We start from the raw sequence: 16,543 nt of genomic DNA on the forward strand, positions 1-16,543 counted from the left end.
GTACTGTCTAAACAAAATGCAGACATCCATACGCAATGTGGGGGCTTTCTGTTTATAGAATCACAGAATGCTTTTGTTTGGAAGGGACCTTCAAAGGCCATCTAGTCCAACCCTCCCTGCAGTGAGCAGGGACATCATCAACTAGATCAGGTTGCCCAGAGCCCCGGCCAACCTGACCTTGAATGTTTCCAGGGATGGGGCATCTACCACCTCTCTGGGCAACCTCTGCCTGTGTTTCACTATCCTCATTGTAAAATGTTTCTTCCTCCTATCTAGTCTAAATCTACCATCTTTTAGTTAAAACCATCACTCCTCGTCCTGTCACAACAGGTCCTGCTAAAAAGACTGCTCCCCTCTTTCTTACCAGCTCCCTTTAAGCCTTCTCCTCTCCAGGCTGAACAACCCCGAATCTCTCAGCCTGTCCTCCCAGCAGAGGTGCTCCAGTTCCCTGGTCTTTTTTTGTGGCCTTTCTCTGGACCCTCGCCAAAAGGTTCGTGTCCTCCTTGTGCTGAGGACTCCAGAGCTGGACACAGTACTCCAGGTGAGGTATCACCAGAGAAGAGTGGCAGTTCCATGCTAGTTTGATTGTCTCATAATGTCAATCAAATTTGTTACAGTTTTGATATACTCTGCCACTATCAACCATCTTTCTGAGATCTTCCACTTTTTCAGGTTTTTGCTGTCAGTCAGCAGTAGAGTTGGCAAGAGAAATGTGGGTGAGAAGGAATATTCTAGTTAGATCTCATGGACCAAATTGGTTTGGCTTACTGTAACAGGAGATTAAGGAATAATTTTGAGAATACAGTAAGGGGGAAAAGGACATGAAGAGTAGTCATGTGCCTAGTCTAAGGACAAGGACTGAGGTCACTAGATGCCTGTCCTGGTCTAGCTCTCTAGGTAATTGTTAAATGAATACTGTCAAGTGCTTTCACTAACATACGCAATTCAACTGGATGCAATGACATTTCTTCTGCTACTTAGTAGCAGAGGTGGAAAGGCCCACAAGTGAAGGACTGACTCTCATTAACTATTTATACTGTTCAATGCAAGCACGTGCTTCTTTCTTTACCCACCTGTACAATAGATTTTAACAAAGACACTGAAAGTAGACAGTCATTAATAATTGTCTGAAATAATGATCTCTTCGGGCATCTATCCTAGCAGATCTGCCAGGCAGATCTACCAGTCAGATAATTTGGTTTTGTAACTGGGATATAGATTTTCTTATTATAAAGCAATTAGGTTCACAATTCCCGCTTGATTTCTTGACATCAGAACATACAGCTTCATAAATTATCAGTTTATGGTCAAACTGAGATTAAACTTAAAATAGATATCTTTAATTATAAATGTACCTTGAGCTCTGATTTGTCTTTCTAGTGAATATATTTAACTGTTTTTATAATTTATTACACTTCAGTGTGGAATTTTGCTCTTAGCTACCAGCATTTGTCATTTCGGTCTTGAGTAATTTTTCTAAGTAATTGTATTTAAAGGCGGTGGTAATTCATGCCAGTTGATACCTATATGGATGCTAGCAGACTTCAGTTTGCTGCGAGAGTTATGGAGCTGCTCCAAATGACACCACCTTGTTTGGTGTACTGTCCTCGGTATGCTTGCAGCTGTGCCTCAATGGCAATTCTGAGATGCATCTATCAACATGTATTTTTAATTAGAAGAAAAAGATTGTATTTTTCATGCTAGTTTGGGGGGTTCAGCTTAGAAAGACAAGGGAAACTGTATTATGAGTACAAAAATTATATGATCCTCTATGAAGTGACACATTAGAATGGGTTCATAAATGTCATAAATTACAGAATAAAAAAAAGAGTTGAAGCCAGTGAAATGCTGCAAATACGTCTGTAAGTACAGAAGAGGGGGACTGGTCCCTCATGAGCCCTTTAGTATTCAGTTGATGTGAAATTATATCAGGCACCATCCCAGCACAGTTTGAAACCACTTCTGAGTGATTCCCCAGTGCCTTAGGGAACTGGATTTACTACTATTTTTCAAATCCAAAGCACAGTGCTAGATCAGTTAATCTAAACAACTGAAAATAAAGTTATTCAAGTTATCAAAATTAAGTTCTTACAGAAAATGAAAAATATATGAATGGCTGCTTTAAGGTCACAGTGACTGCACTGGATTAGCCTACACAACCTGTACTTACTTCCTCAGGAGACAGGAATGGCAAAAATACAGTGATCAAGCGGCTAACAGTCCAAAGCAGAGCGCGGGGGGGTTGCCAGTTAGGAATTCATCCCAAAATCCAGCAGGTAATGTATTTAGATGGACAGGAGGCATTCAGAGGAACGTGTGATTTCTGAGACTGTTTGGATGAACTGAATCTTATTAACAAATGTTTTAAATTGTGCCCTCTCCAGCTATATGGAATAGGCTACAGTTCCAATCAGTAGTTCATGAGATGCAATTCTTAACTCCTTGAGGCTGATCAACTCAGTCTTATCCTAGAGATAAATGCCTGAGTTATATGTTACAGACCAACTTACCCACATTATGGTTTTAAAACAGAAATACATCTGTCATCCATTAAGCTGAAGATATGTAAATAATAAATAAATTGCCAATAACTAACACTAACATATTTGCTCTACCATAATGCATTACAGTGCTAGTCAAGGTAAAAGACAGCATTCAAGATTCTTATTGTATATAATTGTTTGCATATTATACTATACTATATGTTTCAATGATTTATGGCACTCTCCATAATTTACATTGTGAAATTCTCGTAAGGGTGACCAAGACTCTTTGTATATCAACAGAATATAAGGGAATAGAACAACAAAAATTTTTAAATAATAGTAGTAATAGTGTCGAGGTTTGAAATTAAGAGCTGTTGTCTCCTAAAGGATTTCTTTCTAATGCAATTTTATGTACCTTCGGCGGAAAATGTGAAACCCACCCAAAGGCCACACGAAAGAGTTTTAAGTGGTTCATTAGGCTTGTTTTAGGCAAAGGAACACAATAAGATGTACAGGTTTTAAATTAAAGGGGTGGAACAGAATCAGTTTAATGCTAAATGCAAGTAAAACCATAAATCAATCATTTAAAGTTAAACAGGACAGGTAAAGAGAAATGAGAGAGAGAGAGAGAGAGTGATAAATACATGAATAGGCATATACAAGTAAACACATTCTCCCACATTCTGCCCCAGTCAACACACATCCTCTGCTTAACAGACAAAGAACCCGCCACGTGGCTGCAAGCCCAGGGCGGTGAAGGGTGGGGAGAGGAGGGGAGTCACAGTTCGTAACCTCACAATTTTCAATCTGAGAAACTCCTTTGGAGCAAACTTCTTTGCATTAACTTAGTCCTTTTTCCTCAGGGGTAGCTTGAGTTTACCAGGGGTGACATTCAAGGGCTTCTGGCTCTCCCCAGCTGTGGAGCGGGATACAGGCAGGGTCTCCGGGGAATGCCTCTGGCTTTCCCGCGTTAATGTGGAGGGTCTGTGTTGAGCATCTGAAACCTTGTTCACTTTTTCCCCTTGCCAGTGGTTTCTGTCTCCTCAGCGCAGAGTCTGGGGACTTACAGCCAGTTTTACCACTTTCTTCTGGTTAAACTCAATGTCTCAGCTCCCAATAAGAAGCAAAGAGGGCTGTGGCTTCTCTTACCAAAAGTTGAGACAAAGTTTTTTGCTCACTTCAGAGGAAAGAGAAGGGGGCAGAGAGGCGTCTCAGTCAGTCAGCACCATCTTAACCTGTTACAAATAGTCACGTGAAAAATCAATCTTTATTCTCATAACAACTGGAATTTCTGTAATCTGTCACCTCTCCTCACAGCAGTAGCATCAGATCAGTTTTCAGTTAAAATTCAACTTAATGTAAGTATAATCCATCACATTATTTTTAGAAAAAAGTGAAGATGTGTCCTCAAGAGATAACTACCAGGTAATTCAATGCAGGAATACGTATAGCTTACATCACCATTGCAAATTGTTGCTAAAACATTTAGTAAGAAATACTATCAAAACTAACCATACGCTACTGAAAAATGCTCCGTTTCCATCTCCCATTTTATGCAGCAATACCACTCAACTATCTCACAAGACTACTGAGAGCTTTTGTAAAAAGAAGCTTAAATAGATGCCAGGAGTCACGCAAGTTTATTAAGATTCACAATTCTAGGTCCCTTCATTTAACAAATTACATTGAAACATATAATCCCACTTAAACTATAGCTCGAATCTAAGAAAGGTTCTGAAAGCCTTGGAAATCTGACCTGCTAATGGCAGAATTTATGCCTACGTGTCTCTATATGTCAAAATACAGTTTTAAAAGAAATCCATACCAATAATTTTCATTATTTTGCTAGTATACTTATCCATAGAGTACTCTTCAAAATTACTCTTAAAATTCTTGGCAAAGTCTGAATATTTAACTTTGTTCTGAAAGAATGAGATACACATTTTCAGAAAAGTCTATTTTAACTCTCTCCTTTTTTAGATACCTGAATCTATGAGTTCCAGAAAGTGTTGAGTGTTCCCTTTCTGAAAATTGGGTGCTATTTAAATGTTCCCAATTGTCTGGCACAGTAATATAACATTTCTGAGCCTAGATGCATATGCACAGTCTCTTACAGTGTTATCAGCTGGCTTTCTAAGGGTAGAATTTGTTGCACCACATCCCTAAATAATACATTGCCTTTTGGCTTCTCTGATTGATACAACTAGAAAAAAATTGCCTTTCCTCCCCCTGTAAAAGGACTACAATATACCGCTCTTGAGAGACAATAAACCTGCATCAGTGTATGAGAATAACACCATGATACATCAACAGCAAAACAAAGAGAGCCATTTAAGCACGAGCTCACAAATTGAAATATTCAATGAATGCTTCTTCAGAGACATTGAGTATTACCTGCTAATGCTTTTGGATATATATCTCCCTTCATTTCCCATACTCTGAATAAAAATAGAAAGCTACATTTTACAGTAAACCTGCAACAGGAGGTTTGAGGATAAAGGAGCCTCCTGACAGACAGAGCAAAATTACAAAGCTGTTAATAAAATACATCTTATAAAAGTATTGTGCTGGGTATTGGTTCTGTTTGCTTATCGTCTCATCCTGTTTGTCAAGGGATTTCCAGACTCTTTGCGCATCTCTTTGGAGTTGTTCTGCGGTGAATAAGGAGATTTTTATTCCACGTTCTAAAGAAATACTATGCAGCATTGAATAGTACCTTTTAATTCTATGACTCTCTGGCCATTGCCTTTGATAATGTGTTTTAGAAACTGGCCATGTCTATGAGCCTGGCCGCCCTTAAAACATGCCATCTCTAATTCACCTAAAACTTTAGTTCCCAACTTCCAACTTTGTTTACACACTAACGCCAGAGGCTTGGCACATGAGATATTTGGTGATAACTAAGGCTGTCAAAACTCACATTCCCAGCAGGAGCACCTCCTCATTGCACTCTTCTATGAGAACATAACAACCTAGGAAATTAAATAATCAAAACATTATTTTAATAGTCGACTATTGCCTTCTCTAATTTCTGACTGACCCAAACTTTTAGATTCACTTCCAGAGGTTTCCCAGAGCTCTTCTTTTTCTTTTCATTGCTCAGATTCCAGCTTTATAACTACTGCTAATTCTTTGCCATTCTAGGCAACACTAAATCTAAAAATGTCACTGTTATGCACTTCCAAAACTTTCCTTGCACCAATGGAGCCAGAAGAACTCTGATGGTGAACAGCAGCCAGTTGTTCATTCATACTGCACTGGCATACATACAGAATACCTTAATATATTCAGTGATCTTTGAGAAACAAAACAGAGAAATGTGTCAAGTGTATAAAATATAACCAAAAAAACCAAACTAATACATGTTACAAGAATAAGAGGAGAGTATTCACATCCTATAAATTAAGGGTCCCCGATCTGTTTGAAATGGGTACATCAGCAAAAGGGATATCATGCTGTAGAGACCCTTTTCTGTTTTTCTATGGAAAACAATGCTAACTGGCTAGTAGAGTGTAGGTGAACTGGGAGCAATATTGTTATCAGCATGGAAAAAAATCTGCCATCTGCAAGCATCAAGCATGCAGTTATCCCCTGTCCAGATGGAAAGAACATGCAATGAAGGAAAGGAAAAATAATTTATAGATTTCACATAGACATATCTCTCTCAGTGATATGAAGTCACCAAAGTCAAAAGAGTTTTCTCAAAGGTCCTTCTGTTTATTCTTCAAGATTCAATCATTCAACCAGCCCAAGTACGTACTCCTCACAGAGATTTACCTGTATCTATTTTGACAGTAAATATGCATTGAATAACATTGACCGAATAAGAACTCTGACTAAAAGCTGCAGAAAGACCTATTGGAGGAATTCTTACTAAGCCATAAAATATACTGCTGTTTTCCAAAAAGCAAATTTTTTAAAGACTTTAAAGTTTTATTCTAGTTTCTTTTGTTGCTCCATTTTCAGAAGTTCCACCACAAAACATAAACAGACCAGATTCTTTTTTTTTTGGGGGGGGTTCCTTGTGGTACAGCTAAAGCACTGTTTTCTAAATGAGAAAAGAAAAAAAACATGGTAGGGTTGTATCCAAATCATTTTGAGAATCTGGCTTAGCTGCTAATGCTTTTGAAATAAGGCCAACTACTTGACTGCATCACATAAAATTACTGAAAATCACTGAAACATAAAATTGTAACATTATTCAGTGTTACGGAGTAAGCGTTGGTAGATCAGAACACTACTAATTCCTAAACCCCCACCTATGTCCATATTGCAAATCCACTGAATATAGGAATCCACTGAAAATAGGAAATGAGCGTTCGGCAGACTTCAGCACCCAAAAGTCATAGCCAGCAGAGTTCAGTATCTTTGCGAATACTAGTATATCCCTTTACAATACAAATGTTTCATGGATAAGCCATTCTCTCAAGACATCAAGACTTTGATTCCTTCAGTATCCAATATTTTAATCAATTGCTCCCAGATCAAAGGCTAGGATAGTGTGTGTTTGCCAGAATATCACATTAAGGATGCAGGTGGCAACCAGGGCTATCTGCTGTTGGCTAACACTATTTGGTTGGCAGAGTACGATTCTGTGCTTATCCCAGCCCTTTATCAACTGGTCATAGATTGTGGAAAGACAGAACTTTATGACAGAGCAACTACAGAAACAACATGACCTTGGGCAGTATTATAGCGCTACTGTTTCAGTAACAAAAATATTCTTTTCATTATTCCCAACTCCTGTGTTCAAAGAGATGCTGCAGAAAGTGCTGCAAGCTAGTTCTTGAGATACTCTGAATGCAAGGGCCAAGCACACGTGTTCATTTCTTCAGATGATCTGTAATTCAGTAGTTATAAATTATTATGAACCTTCTTAATTGTTTCATTTGTATTCACTTGAACACATTTTCCTTTCACCATTTGCCAAGAAAAAGTCAGTTTAGAAAAGGAAGATTCATTAAATGTTTTCTCCCAGCCTTGGCACAGTCTCTCTTCTATAACCATATTCCTTTGGGTCATATTTCCTCTAGAGTCCTGGAAAACAATTTAGTACAAGTGAAGGATCTGTTGGTTTACTATTGAAAACAGCTTGTCAGCCTAAGTATCTTCAACTGTAATTTGTGAGAGATCAGAACACAGAAATGTACAGTTCAACTAAAAGAAGTATGTTTTAAAGTACTGTTATATTTCTGTGACTCTATCTTTTATCGGTTTGTTTTAGTTTTAGAATGCTCATAATCAGTCTATTCTCTCTCAGTAACAGAAACAGCTCCAATAAAGAAAGCTTGCTCTTCGTTTCCAGGGTCGTATTCCTCTTTAGTCATAGTACAGTAAGTATTTTAAATTATGCTGCAACAAATTCTCCTGTTTATAGCCTAGTTTCAGCCAAGCCTCTTCAGCCCACTGACTTCCATTTAACCCAGACACATTTTCAACAGAGATTACACTGTCTTTGCCTGGAAAGTCTTTCAAATCCTTACAAAACCCTCTGAAATACATGAACACCAGTAATTTCATGTAACAAGCCTAACCATTAATGCTGCAGTTATTTTAAAATTACCACTGACCTTAGCTGGCCAGCGATCTGCACCTGCGAGCATCTCAAGGGCAGCATTTTGCCTAGCGTCCTTTACCCTGAGGAGAGTTTGAATGTTCCTGTGCTAACAAACACTGTTTGCGTACACATGAGAAACCCTGTTGCTGACTCCTTAGTCTCTCCTCAGTATTAGGATATTACTGATTTATGCGCAGACTGTTAAGTCACAAAATCTACAGAAGAGGCAGAGTTTTAGCTTCAGCTATAAGACGTTTAGCCACTATAAATAATTACCAGCAATTTCAAATTTGGTCAAGCACGGTAGAAATCACTGTGGTCAAGCATTTGAGTAATTTGCATGGTAATTATTCATTACTTGTGGCATGGGTCACAGAGAGCATTAAGATCTGGTTTATCACCTCATTCCCTTTGATCTCCTGTAGTAGCACAGACTAACATACTGGTTCAGATCCTAGTTAAAGATCTTCTTTTATACAAAAATATTGCTAGATGTGATACTTTCCCTTTGCCTGGTGTTCTTTGCCACCGGTTCTGGATTTATGGGTGTATATACCCATAGTATGTGTGCAGTGTCCACAAGAAACAGGGAAATGGTCTAGTGTTGCTGACTGAAGATCTATTAGGGAAATGAATTCTGCTTCAAGCCCTGAGATGTTCAACATCACACATGAAATTACCCGTGAGCAAAGAAAACACTTCTTGGGGCACACCCACACTGGAGGAGTTAATATAATATCTGCTTTTATAATAGTAGTTAGGACACAATTAACCTGGTAAATGTTATAAATCAAGCAACAGCATGAAATTGGACATAAATGTATTGGTTGTTATTGTAAAAAGAAAAAATAATTTCTCTCTGAAAGTGAGAAACTGTCCAGGTGACACCTCAGTGATCTCCTGAAATGTCTATCATTTATTTGCAAGGTACTTTTCTGCTAAGATAAGGTGTGCATTTGATCTCTTAGAGTTAATCACCACAGCGTTTTGCCTGAATGATACTAAATAAGGTTTATAAACATTTGTGCTTGATAACAAAATAACAGACCAAAATACAGACCACTTGAGCTTCCTGACTCCGACTGTGAAAGGCAGTCCTGGGCAGCTCGTGAATAGGAGATTCTGGGTAGCAATCGATTTGTGCATGACGTGTACCCAACTTCTGCTGACAACTCTGTGGGTCTTTCTTGGCCAGACAGTTAAATCCCACCTCACATACCTTGTATTTCCAGCTCCACATGGCTACTAAAAATAGAAATGGAAAGAAGAAATGACAGATACATTTTTATTGCTAGAATACTTGATACAGGAGAGAGGGAAAATTGCACAGCAATAAAAAAGATTCATGCCTTTAGGTTTACTAGGAATAAATGATAGGATTAATTTTCCATATGACAAAAACTCAGAATAACTTATAGATATTGCCAGAGAATTATAAATAACCTTATAGCTTGGACCAGAATCAGGATTTGTATCAATTAAAATATTTCTTTTATTATTTTTTAATAAAAAATATGTTGCTTTGACATGTCTCAGTATGCAAAAAACAAGGTTTTTTCCATTTCATGGAATCATTTTTTTTCTTCCATTGAAACGTATCTCCCTGTCACACAAAAGGTAGCTGCTATGCAGCAGACAACATGATGAACAGCTTTGTTCAAACTACTAATAAGGAATCAGACAAATCTATCTGGAAATACTGCAAGGGAAAGCCTTAATTAATTATCTGGGACTTTAGAACAAAACTGATTATTTATTACTTCATACCAAAATACGCCAAATTAATTTGCACTTCTATCTCTAGCTAGTCCACGAAAATTAAGTTGGTACAACCCAGCTGACTTTAAGCATATACCAAAACTGTGTTGTTTGAGGGTAAATTGAAGGTAGAGAAAAATAATTTGAAACTTTAAAAGTTTGAGATAAATATGTGGAATGAAATCCTGGCTGTAGAATACGATCTCATTTACTGAGATGTATCTTATAGCCCTGCTTTGTAGGTATTGATCAAGATAACTCTTTATTATTGAACACATTGTTTTACAAAATAATTGCTCTGGAAACTCACTGAAATTTCATATTTTAAGAACTGCGTAATACTGTCAGCTGACCCAAAAAATAGAAGGGTGTGACATTAATATGTTCTTCACATTTGTTAGTCTGCTTAGTTTCCAAAATGTGTATGTTCATCCTTCTCCCATCTTGGCCGGTTGCTGAGGGGAGCTGCTCTGGAGCCAGCCTGGCCCATAGTGAAGCGGTAGATCCCAGGGTACGGGGTGGGGGGGTGTTCCTGAGGTTTTCCTGAGGCAGGGAAATGCCAAAGGAGCAGAGTGACCCACCAGGAGCCGGCAGTGCTCAGGCAGAGGGTGGTGAGACAAGGGTGTTGCCGGGACAATAGCAACCGCACCCACGCTGATGATAAGAGGCGCTTGGAGAGCCTGGCCACCAGAACGGGCAAGCAGCACATGGCACAGTGGCTTGCGCGGAAGGGTGCACAGGAAGGGTGCTGAAAGCTCCCCCAGCTCAAGAGATGAGATCAATTGGTGATCATCGCCCTTTCAAAAGGTGTCCACCCAGCAGAAAGCCATGTTCTCTACACTCACCAGGATGGATGTGGCAACCCAGATGGAGCTCCCACGAAAACATGCATCCATCCAGGTCTCAATTTGCAAGGCCGGTTACATGGCCCTTCCCCCACGCTACCTAAGCATGCCATAAGAAAAGGCGGCAAACCTCCACAACACAAAGTATCACGTATTTATGAACACACCGACAGAACTGTCACATATGCCTGAAGTCACTAGCCACACAGAATTACAGCCCCAGGGAAGATAAGTGGCAATGGATGACTGGGGACAGATCCTCAGCTGGTGCCAGCTGTCATGATAGCATCCGTTTATGTTCTTGGCCTGTAGGTAGAAGTACAATATGCTTCGAGGATCCCTCTTGGAGGCAATTTCCCACTCTACTTTTTCGCTTTGACTCTTCATTATCCCATGCAAGCTATTGCTTTCATTGTTATTACTGCTTGAATTCAGATGTTAGCTCATAGTTGCTACATGCAGTAGTTTATTCTTGCTTTTACAAGGCAGCAAACACCTTCCAACACACTGCAAAGCAACACAAGACACATTAAAAAAACTATGAATCTTTACAGCACACTCCCTATCTCGTTCTCCCAGCACTCCTTTTCCACCGCACTCATTTTAAATGGCAGGCAACTTCACGTGAGTGCTTCAGGCTTTGTGCTCAAGCTGTGTATAGTTACAAGGAGAAGAAAAAAAATTTTTTTTAAAAATTAGAAACTTTGAAGAGTGTCTCCAAATACTCTCGTAAAAAGATAAAGGCTTTAATTAATGAAAATTAAAGTGTTTTATCAATCTTAACTACAGCGTCACAGTTAATATGTATTATTCAACAAGGGGGTGACTAAGCCTCCTCCTGGGTGCTCATCAAAGGTTTGCAAGGACTGGTGCAGGCAGCATAAAAATCTCAAAACAGCATATTTAGGACAGCACATTTAGTTTGCCCCCAGCAAACGAGACAAGAATGCCAGAACTTACACTATCATGGATGACATGTGGTCCAAATTTGCTAACTGCACTAGAAAATATTATTTCCCTCTGGCACCTCTGTAGTACAAAGAGTCGGAGAGTCTATGAGCACTTGCACATTTATATCAAAAATAGGTTTTGCATTGACTAGCATTGTATCAGTGTGACTACAGATCAGTATCTATTTTGGAGACAGTAAGTTTTTTTATATGAAATATAAATCAAATATTGTTTGAAACAGCCAGGTGAGTTCTAAATGTATTGCCTGAAACTGGTAAAGATGGCCAAGCTTCTGAAGGAAGAACGATATTGTAAAAGCAAATTTAAAATCAACTGAAATCTACACTGTCTGAACTAAACAATGCAGTTATGAGACCAAGATTAAATTTAAAGGTTAATTGAAAATGACATGGAACGAGTTAAACACTAGGTAATAAAGGGGCACATACTTTTCCAGCATTTCCATGTAGCCACTCTCTGTCAAAAAGACTATTAAGCTTTAATTGATATTTACTGTGTCAGGAGTATATCATCTATGTAGATTAACAGTAGAGTATCAAAATTTTTAAAATAGCTGTCTTTTGGAGTGTTTATTTTCTTTGTTGTTGAGAAGCAAAGTGTTGTAAAAGAAATGCAAAAGTTAATTTTTCCGTTAAGCAGTGCTTTGGAACATTGTCTTCACAAATGACACTGCTGTTTGTCCTGCTGTATTTAAAGCGCTTTAAACAGTGTTTCAACATAAACGTGCAGAGGTGTTTCTCTGCCATCTCTGCCATTTAAAAACGAAAGGGTAATAACTGTTGACACTGCACAAATCAGACAGTGAAAGTTTACACAAAACTTTCTGATGTATATAACATTTTGCTCAGTCTGAGACTTTTTCCTAGGTTCTTCCTTTACAAAACTTGGTTTGTAATTTAAAATGTAAAAATAAAGTGAATGTCCAGAGTTGGCAAAATTTGAGTATGTATCTGATCTGAAAATAGATAACTAAAATTAAAATAAATTAAAAGCATTTTTTAATGTCATAGCAGGGTAATTTTTTTTTAATTTATATGACAGAATTACAGCTGAGCACTCTCTGTCCTATAATACTTACTTCTAGATGAGGAAATATGAAAATCCTATCAATGCTTGCTCAGATTACCAACAACTGCAGTGTATGCTGCTTGTGGATGTGGCCTCAGCTCTAACGGCCATTGTGCTGCTTGGTTAAGACCATTTCAAGAATTCAGAAATGCCATTTTGATTTACCCTTTGATGAAACAACTGTACATCATATCTTGAAGGTATATAGATATATATACCATATATGTTTTATACAGCCTTTTCTCAATCAATCCATACAAGTCCTGATTATCATTTCCGGCTGTTCTGAGCATTTTAGACAGAGTTTAGGTGACCCTATTTCAAACCAGGTATTAAAGATGAATTCAAACAACGCAGCTGATTTACAAACTGCCTGTGAAATGAGCAGGCTAAATGGAAAGATCACGCTTCCATATCAGGTACCTTGTCACCAGTTCTCAGCAGCAAAGTGTTTCTTCAGTGTGTTTTGACTGCAGCATACATTTAGCTTGACCGGCATTACTCTTCCCTTAATTGCTCCTAGTTCCATCTCTAAGTGATAAGTTTCAAATGGTGATTCAAAAGATGAAGTGCATTATATGTTTTTCCCCATGCTGTGAGCCCAGGGAACTTGAGAGTTGGTCATCTCATTATGTAGGCCAGTGTCTCAGGACACCAGTGACATTGGCTTGAATGGGAGCAGTTAGGGCCATGCTGAGAACCTTGTGGAAACCTCCCCTCACACTGCAATTCAGAGTCTAGGCAAAGACCATGGGAATGTTTTAGAAAAAGGAAGGATGAAGACAAACTGCTCTTTTGGAGCAGGGGGGAGGGGATGGCTGACACACAAGCACACAACGTACAGACCAGTCCTTACTATGGAATGAGGAACAGAACAAAGCTTCGCCAGACTGTCAGAGGGATCTCAACGTGGCCAGCTTCCTACAAAAACAATTGCATACACGATAGACATTTTCCAGATAAGGATATAAAAAAGGAGAAGAGCAGTGGAATTTTCCACATGCTTTAAAAAAGGAAGTTTATTAATCTAAATTTGGACTTCTAAAAATACCAGTTTGTGAAAGGCTTTTCTTCTTCCTAAGGAGGAGTAGAAAAATAGAACATGCAAGTGAATCGTTACTCAGCAAAGCAGAGCGATAAACAGTTAAGTAGAAGGTGATAACTGGATCATGTACCACAGTGCAATGAAAGGTACAGGAACAACCTATGACTATAAGCATTTATAAATAGGAAAACCAAAAGAAAAGGAGGAAAAACTGAGAATGAAGGGGGAAAATCAGTAAAGTGATGAAGAGCTTCATGAAAGAGACATCAGTATAGAAATGAAACAAAATAGTATTGCTCAGCTGATGTCGCAAGTGGGTGATTTATAAGGGTCTGAATTTCATTAGCTGTCTGTGGGCCACATGTTGAAGATATTTAACTAACTATTCTTGTGGCACAGAAATCAAATTTCTCGTGCACTCTGTCGGAGGCAGAAAGCAACTGTGAGATTGGATCCCTGAAGACTGTACTCATGCACATATATACATTATTGTAAAATGGCCTTGCCCTACATTTTCCAGAACCAAGCCTTAAAATGGGAATCACATGCAGCTCACTGCCTGAATACGAAAACTCCTTAAATGACTTGCAGCAATGTGCTCCAAGTTAGATCTGCTTAGTTAGCTATAGGTAGTCAGCTGTAGTTAGTTATGTCATTAGGATAAAGTACAGAGTGGGTTTGACAGAATCAGTAGCTGCTATTGTTCCAATTTGACAAGGAAGTCAATGTAATTAACACAGCTTGTGTCTGTAGAAATAAACACACCACTTGCATTTCCCACCCAGCTAGATCTGCTAAGCTTTGGTGTAACAGGCCTGTATGTCATAATGTCACGAATTATGTAACACCTCTTATTCTAGACTGAGAATCTACTGCAATGATCTCTCCTTAAATCTGAAAACAAGATGTCACCACACAAATCTCTGCATTATTTTGGTTGCTGCCACTCTTCACACTGATTTTATTCCAATTTTACTCACATGCACTGTTACTACTACAAATGATGGTTTCTAAAAACTCAGCGGAAGTTAAATGATGCTCATTTTAGTCAACTTTGATTGATATTTTTAAGCAAGAGGTGTGATACCTCGTTGCAGGTATATACACATAGCACGATGACATTCATAATCTGCTGCATGTGTTAGAGGCATTATAGGGTTGTAAATCACCACTGCTCAGAGCTCATGAGCTGGAATGCCGTGCTGTCGTGATTGTAAGACATCCGGTATTGTGTTCTGCCATAGAGATGTACCTTGTCACCTCAAAGTGACCAAACTATTTTAGCTCTGCCCCCCTGATATCAAGATAAAATAGGAATAACAGAATAGAGGATCAGATACCAGGTATCTAATGATCCAGTCCATCACTCATCTGCATAAATGCATGATGTAAATGTAAGTCACCCTCTATTTTTAAATTTTAGCATTTTACTTCACACAGCTGCACAGCTGTAGGGAAGGGATTAGTGAAATTTTATGCAGTGACATTATCCACAATTTCACAATCTTTTTGATACTTAAGTTCGCATTTAGAGACTATAACTTGTGGATCTCTTGTAGAGCACTACAGTTCCTTCTCAACCTTATCTCCTATTTGCATTTAGGCATTACCTTCATACATCACAGCCTTTCTTTACTTGGAAGGCACTTGTACAGTTATCATACTAATTTAATTTAATTTCCAACTCTGCAACCAAGTAGTTCTCCATATGCCCACCAAAAATGGTCCGTAGACTTTGACTGTATGACTAATGGTTTGCCGTAACATTTCCCAAAAAAATTATGTTACCATGTTATGAAATCACAAGTCAAAAGTCACATTATGGCACACTTTCTCTTATTCACATGATCCTAGAGGTTTAAAATCATATTCTCTGTTCTATATCAGTGTGTTGTATATATAAGAAAGTAAGCACTAGCCACATGACAAACAGCTGTCATAACCATTTAGGAAGAATCATTTGCCTGATAATTTATTTTAATCCTTCTTAGCATGAAATTAGACTGATTTGTTCTTTCTGCTGTGAGACACAAGTGATTATTCTTGCCTTAAAGTGTTTTCATTTATTAACAAAATCAGCTTGATCTGTACTCATGACATAATTCTGCATGGGGTTTATGTCAATCAAAGTATTGTACTATAAAAACAGCAGATGTTTTTGACAACATCACTCCACAGCAATAGCAATATACAGCAGCACTGTAGAAGCAAAAGCAGATTTTAGGTGTCAGTTTGTTAGGAATACACATCACACTTAATGGCCCATGGACAAGAAAATGTCCTGAGCAATCACTATTTATCCTGAAGGTTTTTATTTTCAATGGTAATGATTTATTAGGCATGGTGAAACAATCTTTTTTGGATTTTGCTCATGTTTATAGTCATTACAGATAATAATTCTGTACTGAATACAATATGCTGATGATGGATAGCTACGAGCTTCAGATTTATTCATGCAAAATATTCAAGATTCCTGTTGCAAATGGCCATCTTTGAAAATTAGGTTGTAAATCACATAGTCAAAACCCTTTTCCTGGTATATGCAGTTTTGGAGCTATAAGCTGAGGCTTAAAGACTGATTTAGTTACAGTGAGACAACCAGTGGAAGGCTGAGGCAATTGCACTGAGGTGAGATCTCCCAGTAAAACCTTTGACAAAGAAGCCTGTATCATTATTAATTATTTTACAGCAGCACTCCTAAGGCTCTAAATAACATCATAACTCTAAGTTAGATTTTGTACAAATCTAATGAGGATTTGTACTTAGAAGCTAAACACACAAAACAGGTGAGCAATGGGGTGGAGTAGGTATT

At 38.3% G+C, this 16,543-nt stretch overlaps 1 protein-coding gene across 1 annotated transcript in view; it reads left to right on the plus strand.

Moving 5' to 3' along the window:
* Positions 1 to 16,543, plus strand: part of LOC104491601 (sodium/hydrogen exchanger 9-like) — a gene marked incomplete at both ends in the record, with an annotated part of 98,530 nt that overhangs the window by 28,338 nt on the left and 53,649 nt on the right. The gene's annotated exons all lie outside the window — the stretch shown is intronic.

The sequence above is a fragment of the Buceros rhinoceros genome, unplaced genomic scaffold (assembly GCF_000710305.1).
Source record: "Buceros rhinoceros silvestris isolate BGI_N320 unplaced genomic scaffold, ASM71030v1 scaffold4844, whole genome shotgun sequence".
In the NCBI taxonomy this organism is placed as follows: Eukaryota; Metazoa; Chordata; class Aves; order Bucerotiformes; family Bucerotidae; genus Buceros; species Buceros rhinoceros.